We start from the raw sequence: 15,306 nt of genomic DNA on the forward strand, positions 1-15,306 counted from the left end.
AAGGCTCTGTCCAAACCTGGGAGTCCAAGGGCACAGGTTTTAGAATTTTCAGATCATACCCCATCAGTAAAACCATTTGAGCATTCTTTGCTAATATATGTGTATTTACTTGTTTACAAGTTCTATATCTGTACCACAGTAATAATATAACACATAAAATATAAAGCACACACAGATATAGACTTTAAAGAAGTGAGATAAATTACATGCAAAGAGTTCTAATATTGGCCCTGGCTGGTTGGCTCAGTGGTAGAGCATCGGCCTGGCGTGCAGGAGTCCCAGGTTTGATTACCCGGCCAGGGCACACAGGAGAAGCGCCATCTGCTTCTCCACCCCTCCTCCTCTCCTTCCTCTCTGTCTCTCTCTTCCCCTCCCACAGCCAAGGCTCCATTGGAGCAAAGTTGGCCCGGGCACTGAGGATGGCTCTGTGGCCTTTGCCTCAGGCAGTAGAATGGCTCTGGTTGCGACAGAGCAACGCTGCAGATGGGCAGAGCATTGCCCCCTGGTGGGCATGCCGGGTGGATCCCGGTGGGGCGCATGCGGGAGTCTGTCTGACTGCCTCCCCGTTTCCAACTTCAGAAAAATACAACAACAACAAAAAAGTTCTAATATTTTCTTCTTGCATTCCAGTCAATTATCTTGGAGACAACCATTATTCTAGGGGAGCAGAGAGACTAGATCAGAAGACGGGCTGGGAAAATGCCCTGGGCAGCCTTTATGTTTTCAGGTGAATTCTACTGGGCTGGGTTCTTGTAAAGGGAACAGGAATTTCTATTTCCAGTTCCTGCTAAATCTTATCACTCTGGCCAGCTGATTTTCATATGTTCTTTCCTGTTGAAAATCTGAAGGGGTTATCAAGGATGGGTTAGTTAATAGGGAGGACAAGATTGTAAGTGGCGTATGTTAGGATAAGCATGGAAAGAAATGATTTAGAGTGAGTGTATTAAAGATGATACACAGACTAGAAGAGAATTTAGCAGAATTTTGTGTTCTCGTGATAAAGAGAATCATGAAGTTGCAAAAGGTCTTTCTCTTCTTTTGGAGTGGCTGGTGAGAAGAGCGGGTAGTCATGATTCTTTTCTTCTTCTATAAAATTATGAAAGAGATATAAGGAATCTGTTAAATCTGTAGAACAGGTAAACAATAACCCTTTGTAACCTGATCTGGTTGGTGTCTAATACCCAGGCTGTGCCCATTTGATTGGACAGAGGAGTATGGACAACCAGATGAAAATTTTCTTCTTTTGGATTACTAATTTATCTTTTCTATGTTCTTTTTAAAGAAGAAACTACGTTCAGCTCCAGGCTTGGTTGGGTAAATTTTTTTCTAGAGTATAGTTTAACCTTACCGCCCACTCATCTTCATTTTATTATTCATTCAAATGTATGCTTGTTCATGCCATTTATTCATTTATATAATTATTCACTTTATTCATCACCTAACATCTATAGAGTATCTACTATATTCTATGCACTGGAGATATCTACAATTTTCTAAGTAGGTAGGAAGCTGTGTCTTTTTTTTTTTAATTTAAGTGAGAGGAGGGGAGATAGACTTCCGTATGTGCCTCTTGTCTGGGGCTGATGCTCTGCTCATCTGGGGCTGATGCTCACAACTGAGCAATTTTTAGCACCTGAGCTAGAGACTCCAAGTAGCCATCTTCAGTGCCCAGAGCCAATGCGCTCAAATCAACTGAGCTGTGGCTGCAGGAGGGGAAGAGAGAGAGGAAGAGAGAAGGGGAGAAAGGAGAAGCAAATGGTCATTTCTCCTGTGTGCCCTGACTGGGAATCGAACCTGGACTTCTACATGCCAGGTCAGTGCTCTACTACGGAGCCAACCAGCCAAGGCCAGAAGCTGTGTCTTTCAAAGTGTAAAGCCTTGTAGAGTGTCTTTCTAATTGGAGAGAATTTGTCTAGCATAATTCACTAACCAATTTGACTTTCTTCCTGATTGGATTTTGAATTTGAGATTTACATGAAAAAAAACTTGCACCAAATTGTTTAAGTATCTACTACTATTTTTCTCATTTTGGACCTCAGGTGCAAAGGGTTGAGTTAATCTTGAACCTTGCAAGACCCCTCTTTGTTTTATTTATTTTTTACCCATTACCCTGCCCTTCTTTGCTGTAGGCACTCATTCTAATATGTTTGACATATGCTCTTGAGTGTATGAATATGTATATTATAAAATATGATGTATAGCTTGTGTTTTTCATTTACATAACTGATGTTATACAAGACTTTGTTCTTTTTGAGTATTTTTCTCTCAGTCCTTTGTTGCTGTGTTTTTGGTACACATTTTCATGTTTCTGTGTGTATATCTAGTTTGTTGCTTCTAAACTAGAGCAAATTAAGAGGATGTCAGGAGTGAATATGTAGCCTTTGCTGTAATGGTGATTCTTCTCACCTCAGTCAGAAAGGGGGTGTTGTCGTACATAAACTGGGACCAAGGCAGGTCTGCCGGACTGGCCTGAAAATAAGTTCTTCCATGGTATTGCAAAAAATGCATTTTAAGTATCATGCATTGGAAATTTGAGGTGGAGGCAAGATTTACTGGAGGGGCGCACAAGACATAGATGCCCCTGAGGAGGTTGCTGCACTGCCTCATACAGACCAAGTGGCTCAGCTCCATCTTGCTGTGGAAGAAGTCCAGCCTTTGGGATTGCAGGTCTGCAGTTGTCCTCATCAAATTCAGGAGAGGGCCAGGGCCCAAAGATACTGTGCCATTATTGTGGCATCGGCACCGGAAGTTCCAGGAGTCTAGCTTAGTCTCTGTTCCTGTTCACGCTCTGGCTGAATCAGCACAGTGTTATGAGTGAGAGCATGCCTGGGGCCTTTGTTAAGCATTGATTTTATATCCTTAGGTTTAGGAAGGGGTAAGCTTTCTTTCAAACTAACCAATCTTCTTCTTAATGCTTTGTGGGCTGGCGCTGGGCCCTCACTCTATCCAGTATCTTTCCTGGATCTTCCAGGGTTCTGTCCCCTTATTCTATCTCATCTTTTCCCCAGATTTTCCCAGGCTTGACTCTTCCTCTTTATTGTCACCATTTTGGCTCCCATTGTGCATGCCTTAAGTTTAGCTTTGTCATCTGGCTTCTTCAGTGCATGCCTCAGCAGAGAAATTTACCTGTCACAGTTCTACCTTACCCCTCTCCTTCCCTACTCACCCTCCTTAACCTGAGGGAACTGTCTATTCCACGGAGAGATTGGGAAGCCAGTCTTTCCTGCCTTCTAAGAATTATTGTCCCTTTTGGGGGGACATGGCTGTCTCCCAGGGTGTCTGTGAGCTGTAGCTTTCTAGTTAATTTAGCTTAATTATATGTCTGGTTCCTTCTCTTTTGTTATCTAACTAGCTACCTATGCTAACAGAGGATCAGAAACAGTTTGCATTCATTTGGAACAGGAAGAAATATTCATTTAAAGTCTATAAATAACAAATGTTACTATTTCAGCTCTTTGTCATGATATAGATGAAAGAAACCTGGACTGTCTGGAAATCTTGCAGGACATACTTTATATTAGATCAATAGTATTATGCTAATTTGACTAGATGCAGTAAGAAGTATCAAGTATTTTAGAAGCCACGGTAAGATGTGCTCAAGGGAGTAGAGATAAACACTACAAAGATTCAGAAATTAACCATATAGTGAAATTTCAGAAATCTGGTAGGTTAAGGTGTACTAGGACTTTTTATCTCAAAGTAACAACAATAACTATTGCATCTCACACTTCCCATCACAAAGAAAGAAGTACAGTAGTCTTTCCTTGGGTTTTGATAACAGTATATTCCACATGAAAGATTGTCATTGTTACATGAGGCCTGGAATAGAGGAAGGCTTTGTAGCAGGTCCAGAATGTGAGGCTAGCCATTCTGTCAGTTGAGATATACAACTCAGCATCTCCTGTAATAATAGTGTTATCTGATGTGAGAAAAGATGCTCTGTGAATTTTATGGCAAAAATCCTAGAGCTCTGGAGCAAGGGCATGCCACCTACAGTGAGTAATTATGTGTTGATAAAAAATTAGCTCCTAAGGAAGAAAGATGGCGATGGAGTAGGTGGACGTTCTAACTGCCACCTCCCAGGACCAAATTGGATTACAACTTAATTTAAGAACTATCATCCTGAAAAACCAACTTTGGACTAAACTAAGAGAACTCTTTAACCAAGGATCACCGAAGAAGCCACACCGAGACTGCTGGGAAGGGCAGAGATGCAGAAAGGGCCGCCCCACTCCAAGGAACCATTGGTGGCCCAGAGGGACTGTCAGGGTGGGGTGGGTTGCCCTGACAGGTATGGGTCCTAAACCCCAGGCCTGGAGCCCCAGCCTACAATCCCAGAGCCTAGAAGAGGTGTTCAGACAGCATATAGCTGTGAAAACAGCCGGGTTTTTATCTGCAAGAAAGAGACACATCTCTTGGACACAGATTCCGTTTTAAAAGGCCCACACAGAACACCTCGTTCATGGCCACTTACATGGGGCTCTGGCGGGGGAGAACTGAGAGCACTGGAGTTACAAGAGGAGAGTGTAAACTTGAAAGACCAGAGAGAAACACTGTGGGGGATGGCCACCGGAACCCCTGTGCTGAGTCATTCTCCAGTACTGCACGCACCATCTTTCTTGGGTGGAGCAATATCCTCTGAGTGGCATCAGCCTGGGGAAAAGCAACCGCTCCACCCTTGGGAGTCTCTCCTACTCCAGAGATCATGGCGTGTTGTTCTGGAGGCCAGGAAGCAGGGGGCACGTCAGTGATTCAATTTTCTGGTTTGAGACCAGAGCTATCCCCCACATTCTTCTGAGTCTATGAATGGTGCTTCTACCTCACAAGAGACTCAGTTGAAACTGTAGACAGGCAGTCCACCCCTCTGGGTATCAGAGGCCACAACCACCAGACTCCTAGGGCCTGACCTTACTGAGATCTGTGAAAAAAGTCTGGACAGATTGACACCTGGGGCCAAGGGACAGAGCCACACCCACCACCCTTCCTAATTGCTGAATTGGTGCAGGCTCTGGATCCACCAGAGGTTTATTTAATGGCTGAGCCTATCAAGCAGCCAGCAGACAGGCTGCAGGAGGTGAGACTTGGGAAAACTTGGCTGTTTGAGCAAACAAGTGTGGACCAGAGTGGGGAACAGCCAGCCTAGGAGTGCACCTCAGTATTTCCATGTACACCTGGGCCCAGCAGAGGCAGCAGCAAATTCTGAATTGCTCGTAGCTCCAAAAAGGTTGCTGAGGGCCAGTCACGGTCAGTGTCTCCCACTATTCTGTTCTGGGTTCCTGCTTGGGAGGCCCAAGGCTTGCACATCCAGGGATCAGCTGCAGAAGGCATCAATTCAGGCCCTAACAACCCTTGTTAGAGTGGTATCTTAATGAAAATCTCCTCACACTCGGCCCAACTGAGGTGAGTTTCACTCTCTGTGATCAGCACCGGCACAGCAGCTCATGTGCATTGGATAGGGTGGAGCTTCACAGTCAGCTGGCCAGGGGGCTGGATATTCTGTCTTGCTAGGCTAGATCCCACAGGGGAAAGGGAGAGAGGCTTGGAGCATGGACATTTAAAGTGTGGATCCCAGTGAGTCTATTGTTGGATCTGATTGAGGGGCTTAGCCACTTTGGGAGGGGCACAGTCAGCCCCAGGAGAGGACTCTCTAAGTCTTCCTCCCTGAGTCCAGGGTCTCAACAGCTAAAAAAATTTCTGCAGAGAGGACTGCCAGGCATACTTGGTCTGAACCTGCAGCTCACCTTGTTAGGGAGTAATAAAATTTGAGTATCCAGCAGTGGCTGAGGGATCAAGCTCTGGAATAGGGGCCACATTCCCTATACTGAGCTCCTGACCAAGAAAAGACTCTTGAAGTAGGGGGTCCCATTAACATTGTATTTACAACATCAGCTGCCCTAATCCACCAAGCATGCAACCTGTAGAGGTGTTGATTAGGTGAGGCTCATCTGAGCTCACACTACGGTCTTACTACAGAAGACTCTGTGGGAAGACCAGGCAGCTGCAAGAGGAGAAGCAGCTGAAAAGTGGTGACAAATCTTACAGAGTTTGGGGCCTTTACGGAGCTGTGGTCATCTCTAAGCAGTAGGAAGGTGATTGTTATACAAAGTTTGGCACCTCCCACAGTATGCAGACACAGAAAACGCAGATACAAACAGTGAAAAGTGCAGAAGCTGCAGACTGGTAGCCCACAGCAGGTTACAAACAACAGCTGATGTCAATCCAAGAAGAACAAAAAGCCAACACTACTGGTAGTGGGTGGCAGAAAGCACCAAACCTACACGCAACTACCTACACAAGCAGCACACCCAAAGGTGGAGTCTAGCAAGTACCAGACACACCCAATAGGACTGACATTGAACAGTGTGTAATATACATAATCAAGGTTGACCCTTAGAGCCAGCCAGCCTGAAGAAATAACTGTACCCATGAAAGAACCAACTGCATCTAATCCTAACATACAACAAGAGGGGAAATAGTGCCCTCAAAAAGCATTCCTAGAAGAAGGAAAATGAGTGGCCTGGAGGACAGTACCATCAAGCCAACTTATTCATAAAAACCACTCAAATATTTTAAAGTCAGACAGTGCTACCTAATACACAGACAAAATGAGCAGATGGAAAAATGCAACCCAAATGAATCAACAAGAGAAATTCTTGGAAAAAGAACTAAATGAGATGGAAGTAACCAAAATACCAGGTGCAGAGTTTAAAACAATGATTTTTAGGATGCTCAAGGATCTTAGAGCAACAATGGATGGACATAATGGAAACTTAAATAAGGAAATAGCAAGCATCAAAAAGGACATTGAAATCATTATAAAGTACCAGTCAGAAATGACAAATACAATATCAGAAATGAAGACTGTACTAGAAGGAATTAACAGCAGGCTGGATGAAGCAGAAGATTGAATCAGTGATTTAGAGGACACAGTAAACAAAAGCACAGAAGCAGAGCAGCAAAAAGCAAAGAGACTCAAAAAATCTGAGGAAACTCTGAGAGAGCTCTGTGACAACATGAAGAGAAACAACATTTGCATCATAGGGGTTCCTGAAGGAGAAGAAACGAACAAGAACTAGAGAACCTGTTTGAAGAAATCATAGATGAAAATTTCCCTAAATTTATGAAGGAAAAAGTCACACAAGTTCAAAAACCACAGAGAGTTCCATTAAAGAGGAACTCAAGGAGGCCTACAGCAAGACACATCATAATTAAAGTGTCAATGTTAAGAGACAAAGAAAGAATACTAAAAGCTGCAAGAAAATAGGACTTGTACAAGAAAACAGGACTTGTACATATGCAAGAGAAAAGCAGTTAATTACCTACAGAAGAGACCCCATAAGGATGACATCCAACTTCTTAACAGAAACACTTGAGGCCAGAAGGGATTGGCAAGAAATATTCAAAGTGATGAAAAGCAAGAAACTACAACCAAGACTTCTTTATCCAGCAAAGTTATCATTTCAAATTGAAGGAGAAATAAAAAGTTTCCCAGACAAAAAAGACCTCAAGGTATTCATTACAAGCAAACAAGTACTGCAAGAAATGTTAAGGGGCCTGTGGTAAAAAGAGCAAAGGAAAAAAAAATCAAGAAAAAGACGATTGTAGATTTAAAGAATAAAATGGCAATAAACAACTACATATCAATAATAACCTTAAATATAAATGGATTAAGTGCTCCAATTAAAAGACATAGGGTAGCTGCATGGATAAGAAAACAGGACTTGTACATATGCTGTCTACAAGAGGCCCACCTCAGAACAAAAGATACACATAGACTAAAAGTGAAGGGATGGAAGAAAGTATTTCATGCAAATTGAAATGAAAAAAAAAAACTGGGGTAGCAATACTTATATCTGACAAAATTGACTTTAAAACAAAGATAAGGGATAAAGAAGGTCACTACATAATGAGAAAGGGAGCAATCCATCAGGAGAATATAACTATTATAAATATCTGTGTGCTTAATATAGGAGCACCTAAATAAATAAAGCAGATTTTGATGAACATAAAAGGTGAGATCCACAGCAATACTATAATAGTAGGGAATTTTAATATACCAATATCATCAACCGGATAGATCCTCCACCAGAAATTAACAAAGAAACAGCAGCCTTAAATGACACACTAGATCAACTAGATTTAATAGATATCTTCAAAACCTTACACCCCAAAGCAGCAGAATATATTCTTTTCAAGTGCTCATAGTACATTCTCTAGGATAGACCACATGTTAGGACACAGAACGAGTCTCAATAAATTTAATACGATTGAAATCATATCAAGCATCTTCTCTGATCACAATGGAATAAAACTAGAAATCAAATACAATAGAAAAACTGAAAAACATTCAAACACTTGGAGGTTAAATAACATGTTATTAAATAACAAATTAGTTAATAACAAGATCAAGGAAGAAATAAAAAAATTCCTTGAAACAAATGAAAATGAACATACAACAACTCAAAATTTATGGGACACAGCAAAATCAGTCCTGACTGGGAAGTTCATAGCATTATAGGCATACCTTAAGAAGCAAGAAAAACTTCAAATAAACAACTTAACCCTGCATCTAAAAGAACTAGAAAAGAACAACAAATAAAGCCCAGAGGTAGTAAAAGGAAGAAAATAATAACGATCAGAGTGGAAATAAATGAAATAGTGGCAAAAAAAAAAAAAATACAGAAGATCAATGAAACCGAGAGCTGGGTTTTTTTAAAAGGTAAACAAGATTGATGAACCTTTAACCAGACTCATCAAGAGAAAAAGAGAGGACTCAAATAAATAAAATTAGAAATAAAAATGGAGAAGTAACAACTGACAGCACAGAAATACAAAGGATTGTTACAAAATACTATGAAGATCTGTATGTCAAAAAATTAGACAACCTAGGCAAATGGATAAATTCCTAGAAGCATATAATCTTCCAAAACTTAATCTGGAAGAATCAGAAAACCTAAACAGACTGATTACAACAAATGAAATTAAAACAGTTATCAAAAAAACTTCCAACAAACAAAAGTCCTGGATCAGATGGCTTCACAGGCTAAATTTACAAAATATTCAAAGAAGAACTTACACCTATCCTTCTTAAGCTATTTTAAAACATTCAAGAGGAGGGAAGACTTCCAAGCTCTTTTTATGAAGTAAGCATAATCCTCATTCCAAAACCAGGTAAAGACATTACAAAGAAAGAAAACTATAGGCCAATATTTCTGATGAACATAGATGCTAAAATTCTCAACAAAATATTAGTAAACTGGCCTGACCAGGTGGTGGCGCAGTGGATAGAGCGTCGGACTGGGATGCGGAAGACCCAGGTTCTAAACCCTGAGGTCGCCAGCTTGAGCACGGGCTCATCTGGTTTGAGCAAAAGCTTGAGCCCAAGGTTGTTGGCTCCAGCAAGGGGTTACTCAGTCTGCTGAAGGCCCACGGTCAAGGCACATATGAGAAAGCAATCAATGAAGAATTAAGATGTTGCAATGTGCAACGAAAAACTAATAATTGATGCCTCTCATCTCTCCATTCCTGTCTGTCTGTCCCTGTCTATCCCTCTCTCTGACTCTCTCTCTGTCTCTGTAAAAAAAAAAAATTAGCAAACTGGATCCAGCAATACATTAAAAAAATCATATATCATGATCAAGTGGGACTTATTCTGGGGAGGCAAGGCTGGTACAATATTTGTAAGTCAATAAATGTGATTCATCACATACACAAAAGAAAGGATAAAAATTACACGATAATATCAATAGATGCAGAAAAAGCATTTGATAAAATCCAGCACCCATTTATGATCAAAACTCTCAGCAAAGTGGGAATACAGGGAACATACCTCAATATGATAACGGCCATCTATGACAAACTCATGGCCAATATCATACTCAATGGGCAATAATTAAAAGCAAGTTTCTTAAGATCAGGAACAAGGCAGGGATGCCCCCTTTCTCCATTCTTATTCAACATAGTTCTGGAAGTCCTAGCCACAGTAATCAGACAAGAAGAAGAAGAAATAAAAGGCATCCAAATTGGTAAAGAAGATGTAAAACTGTCATTATTTGCTGATGACATGATACTGTACATAGAAAACCCTAAAGTCTGTCAAAAAATTACTAGACCTGATAAATAAATTAGCAAAGTGGCTGGATATAAAATTAATATTTAGATATTAGTTGCATTTTTATACACCAACAATAAACTGTCTGAATAAGAAATTAAGGAAACAATCCCTTTCACTATTTCAACAACAACAAAAATAAAGTACCTAGAGTAATTTTAACCAAGGAAGTAAAGGACTTATACTGGAAAATTATAAGACATTCAAAAAAGAAATCAAGGGAGATACAAACAAGCATATACCATGTTCAAGGATAGTAAGAATAAACATCATTAAAATGTCTGTATACTACCCAAAGCAATCAATAGATTCAAAGCATTTCCTATTCAAATACCAATGACACACTTCAAAGATCTAGAACTAATATTCCAAAAATTTATATGGAACCAAAACAAACAAACAAGCAAACAAACAAACAAACAAACCATGAATAGCCTCAGCAATCTTGAAAATGAAGGATAAAGTGAGAGGTATCACACTTTCTGATATCAAGTTATACTACAAGGCCATTGTACTCAAAACAGCTCGGTACTGGCATAAGAACTGGCATACAGATCAATGGAACAGAACAGAGGACCCAGAAATTAACCCATACCTTTATTTTCAATTGATATTTGACAAAGGAGGTAAGAGCATACAATGGAGTAAAGTCAGTCTCTTTAATAAATGATATTGGGAAAATTGGACAGGTACCTGCAAAAAAATGAAACTAGACCACCAACTTAACACCATTCATAAAAATAAACTCAAAATGGATAAAAGACTTAAATGTAAGTCAAGAAACCATAAACATCTTGGAAGAAAACATAGGCAATAAACTCTCTGATATCTCTTGTAGCAATATTTTTGCTGATTTATCTCCACGGGCCGGTGAAATAAAGGACAGGATGAACAAATGGAACTATATCAAACTAAAAAGCTTCTGCACAGCAAAAGACACCATTAACAAAATAAAAAGACAACCCACACAATGAGAGAACACATTTGCCAATATGTCTGGATAAGGGGTTAATAACCAAAATTTATAAAGACCTTCTAAAATTCAACACCAGGAAGGTAAACAATCCAATTAAAAAATGGGCAAAAGAACTGAATAGAGGCTTCTCCAAAGAGGACATACAAATCACCAATAGGCCTATGAAGAAATGTTCAATGTCACTAATCATCAGAGAAATGCAAATAAAAACCACAATGAAATACCACCTCACATCTGTAAGAATAGCGCTCATTAACCAAAGAGTAGACAATAAGTGCTGATGTGGGTGTGGAGAAAAGGGAACCCTCTTGCACTGCTGGTGGGAATGCAGACTTGTGCAGCCACTGTGGAGAACTGTATGGGTTTCCTCAAAAAGTTAAAAATGGAACTGCCTTTTGACCCAGCTATCCCACTTTTAGGAATATATCCTAAGTGTACCAAATCACTGCTTCAAAAGAAGATATGCACCCCCATGTTTACTGCAGCATTGTTTACACTAGCCAAGACCTGGAAACAGCTCAAGTGTCTGTCAGTGGACGAGTGGATTAAAAAGCAGTGGTACATATACTCAATGGAATGCTACACAGTCATGAAAAAGAAGGAAATCTTACCTTTTGCAATTGCATGATGGACCTGGAGATTATTATGTTAAGTGAAATAAGCCAAGGAGAGAAAGAAAAATATCATATGATCTCACATATACATGGAATCTAATGGACAAAGTGAACTGAGGAATGGAATAGAGGCAAAGGCAGGGTCACAGGGACCAGAGGGATAGCTGTCAGTGGGAAGGGGGCTGAGAGGATGGGATCAGAGAAGGTAAAGGGATTAGTGGAAACTATATATACATAACAGAGATATAGATAACAGGACAGCAAATCCTAATGGGTAGGGGGGAGCAAGGTGTTGGGAAGGGGGCAAAGGAGGTATAAAAAGGGGCACAACGGTGGGGAGGGTGAGGGAGTTATATTCAGTGAGACACTTGAATCTATAATGATTTCCAAAGCTTGGTCATAAGAGGTGTTATTTTTCCTCCTGGAATTTTCTTCTTCTTGAGATGCTTTCTCTTGGAACCTAGCCACCGTCATTTGTGGAAGCTAAGTAGTCATATTTAAAAGCCATGTGTCTGTGTTCCAGCCACAGCAGAAGCTGAGGTCCCAGCCAATAGCCAGCACCACTGGCAGACATGTGAGTAAGAAACTTCATGATTCAATTCCCAAGCTTTCAGTTGCTTCACTTGCTCTCAACAAATCCTGCTCAAATTTCAGATATATGGAAGAAACAACTGTTGTTATTATTTTAAACTTCTATATTTTGGGTTACATAGTGATAGCAGGAACAGAAGCTGCAACACAGCTAAATTTTGAGTGTAACTGGTGCTCTTCTTTATGTAGGAACAAGGTTTGAGTTTATATGGACTTATGTGTGATAGCAAATGACTTGGCCAGTTCATCATTTCAGGAACCTGAAAAAGAATGTTTGGGGATTGGGAACAAGATCAGGCATAAGGGTTGACATATGGGTTTGAGCATGGAATGTGAAAATCTTACAATATGCTAATGCCCCAGCAGAGAGTATCAACTATGAAAGAAACACTAAATAATCAAGTTGACACAATAACTTGGCCAAGAGATGTGAAAAGTGCCCTCTGTCCTTGGCTATCCCAGTGCTGGTTAAATGAACACAGAATGAAATAGACATGGTAACAAGAATAAAAGCTATGCCTGGTTCCAATAGTCTGGACTCCTGCACATTAAGGCTGACCTAGCTACTGTCACCACTGGAAGTTTGAGCTCCCAGCAACAGAAACCAACACTGAGCCTCTCTCAAAATTGACACCATCTCTTGTGGATCCAACAAGAAAAATATCTTGAACTTCTCCACCCTAAAAGGAACATAGATTTCATTGTCACTAGAATAGACACATATTCTGTTGTCATGGCCTCTTCCAACACCACTATCTGAGCTGCTGTATTATTTTCTGAACTGCATGAAGGTTTGCAGAGTGTTTGGTCCACAAACGTAGAATCCACATGACCTCACAGCAGACCAATAGATTCTGATTCAACAGGAGGTAAGGTTTCTGTCACAGAATACAATGAGGAGGAAGGTATTTGGCATCCAGAAGGTTCACTTGTCTTAATCTTGCCCAATTTTGATGTAAATAGATACTTGTAGCTGCCACAGAGAGACATGACCGGGAATTTGGACCCCTTGGCAATCAGTTAAGTTATCAGACCAGGGGAGTCCAATTGAGAGTAAAGAGAATCTAGACTGGATGGTAGAGAAGGGGAAAAATGAGAATCTTTTGGGACCTTTAGACAAGCTGTAGTTATAGATCATTCCACTAACAAGGTCATCTTTAAGACAAGTAGAGCTATGGGGTCATCTCACTAACCTTCCTCTTCAAAATTTCTCACAGAAAAACAGACCCACCAAAGTGCTGGAGTTTCTGCATGCAGAACTTACAAGAAGAAATGGAGGTAAGTGGTACAAGGAATGGGCCATAGTGGATGCTGTGATACACCACCACCTAGATTCTGCTTCAAGAGTAAAGATCCAATTCCCCATGTTTCTGGGTTCTGCTGGTCAGCAGCCCTTAGTTGTCAGCTTTTTGTAGGGATTTCCAAGTAGAGAACCACCTTGTCCAATGTCATTGGCTTCAGACTAGTCCTCATTCAGTGACTAGTAAACAGAAGGATATAAAGTCTAGTTCTTTTTCCCAAATTCAGGACAATTCTAGAAGACTATCTGTTCTGTTATCTATTGCTACATTGGAAATCACCCCATAACTTAGTGGTTTAAAGAACAGGAATCAGTTTATTATTATGCGAGGTCTCCATGGCCCAGGAATTTGAGAGGATGAGCAGGGAAGCCGTTGGTAAGGGTCTTTCACAGGATTTGTGTCACATAATTGCTAGAACTGAAACAACAGAAGGTTAAGGCAGCTGAAGGTTGGCTGGGCATCTCTCTCTCTCTCTTTTCTCAGAACCTCACTATTTGCTTTCTTCATAAGGGCTAGTTTGGACTTTTTTAGAGCATGGTGATCTCAGGCTAGTCACGCTGCTGATATGGCAGCTGAATTCTTGAGAACAAGTATTAAAACTAGTAACATGAAAGCTTCATTCTCTTTTATGACCTAACCTCCAAAGTCATGTAGTGTCACTTTTATTATTCTCAACTGATTGATATTGTAAAAAAAAAAGCTCACCTGATTTTATGGAAAGAGTATATATAGACCTTTCATTTCCATTGGAGGAGTGTCATGGTCACATTTTAAGAAGATGTGGCACAGCAGATATTACAACAGACATGTTTGGAAAATAGAATTTGCCATACTATTTCAGCTTTGGAGCTCCCATTAGTTGGTGATATGCACTGGATTATGTCTCCCACAACTCCTATGAAGTCCTAATTTCCAATGTGGTAATAAATGAGGTTATAAAGATGGAGTCCTAATTCTATAGAACTGGTGGCCTTATAAAAAATAAGGAAAAGAAACACACAGAGAGAGAGAGAGAGAGAGAGAGAGAGAGAGATTGAGATTGATCTATATCTGCATGTATTCAGAGAAAAGGCCACATAAGCACAGAGTAGGAAGTAGCTCTCTCTAAGCGTGAATGCAGCTCTCACCAGCAATCAACCCCACCAGACTTTGGTCTGAGACTTCTGGCCTCCAGAACTGTGAGAAAAAAAAATTTTGTTGTTTAGGCCACTCAGTCTGTGGTATTTAGTTATGGCCTTCCCTTCACCCACAGGTATTGATGCTGAGAGCATTCACTAGGAAACTTTCTCCATTATAATCTTCATTTACTAGTCTGCTTTCCAGAAATCCCAACCTGCTACATACAATCTGATAGCCATTTAGGTTTCTCCTTCTAAAAATTACATGATAATGTACTTTGCTTGTTTTTCTACTGTGATTCCTATCTTTTTCTTATTAATTTCTGGAGTTTCTAGCATATTTTAACCATTAATCCTAGAAGTTGCAAATATCTTCTCCAAACAGCCATCTGTTCATTAACTATGTTTACAATGTTCTTTATTTATAGATATTTAGACAGTTTCTGCTTTGAGCATCTATGTTGAGAAGTTTCTCCCTAACCCTAAGTATTAGTATGTTTTGTACATTTTCTTCTATTAGTTTTATTGTTTTACCTTTCTTATTTAGATCTTAATTCCATTTGGCATCTACTGTACATATGATCTATGTAAAAAT

Source organism: Saccopteryx leptura, chromosome 11 (assembly GCF_036850995.1).
Source record: "Saccopteryx leptura isolate mSacLep1 chromosome 11, mSacLep1_pri_phased_curated, whole genome shotgun sequence".
Lineage (NCBI taxonomy): Eukaryota > Metazoa > Chordata > Mammalia > Chiroptera > Emballonuridae > Saccopteryx > Saccopteryx leptura.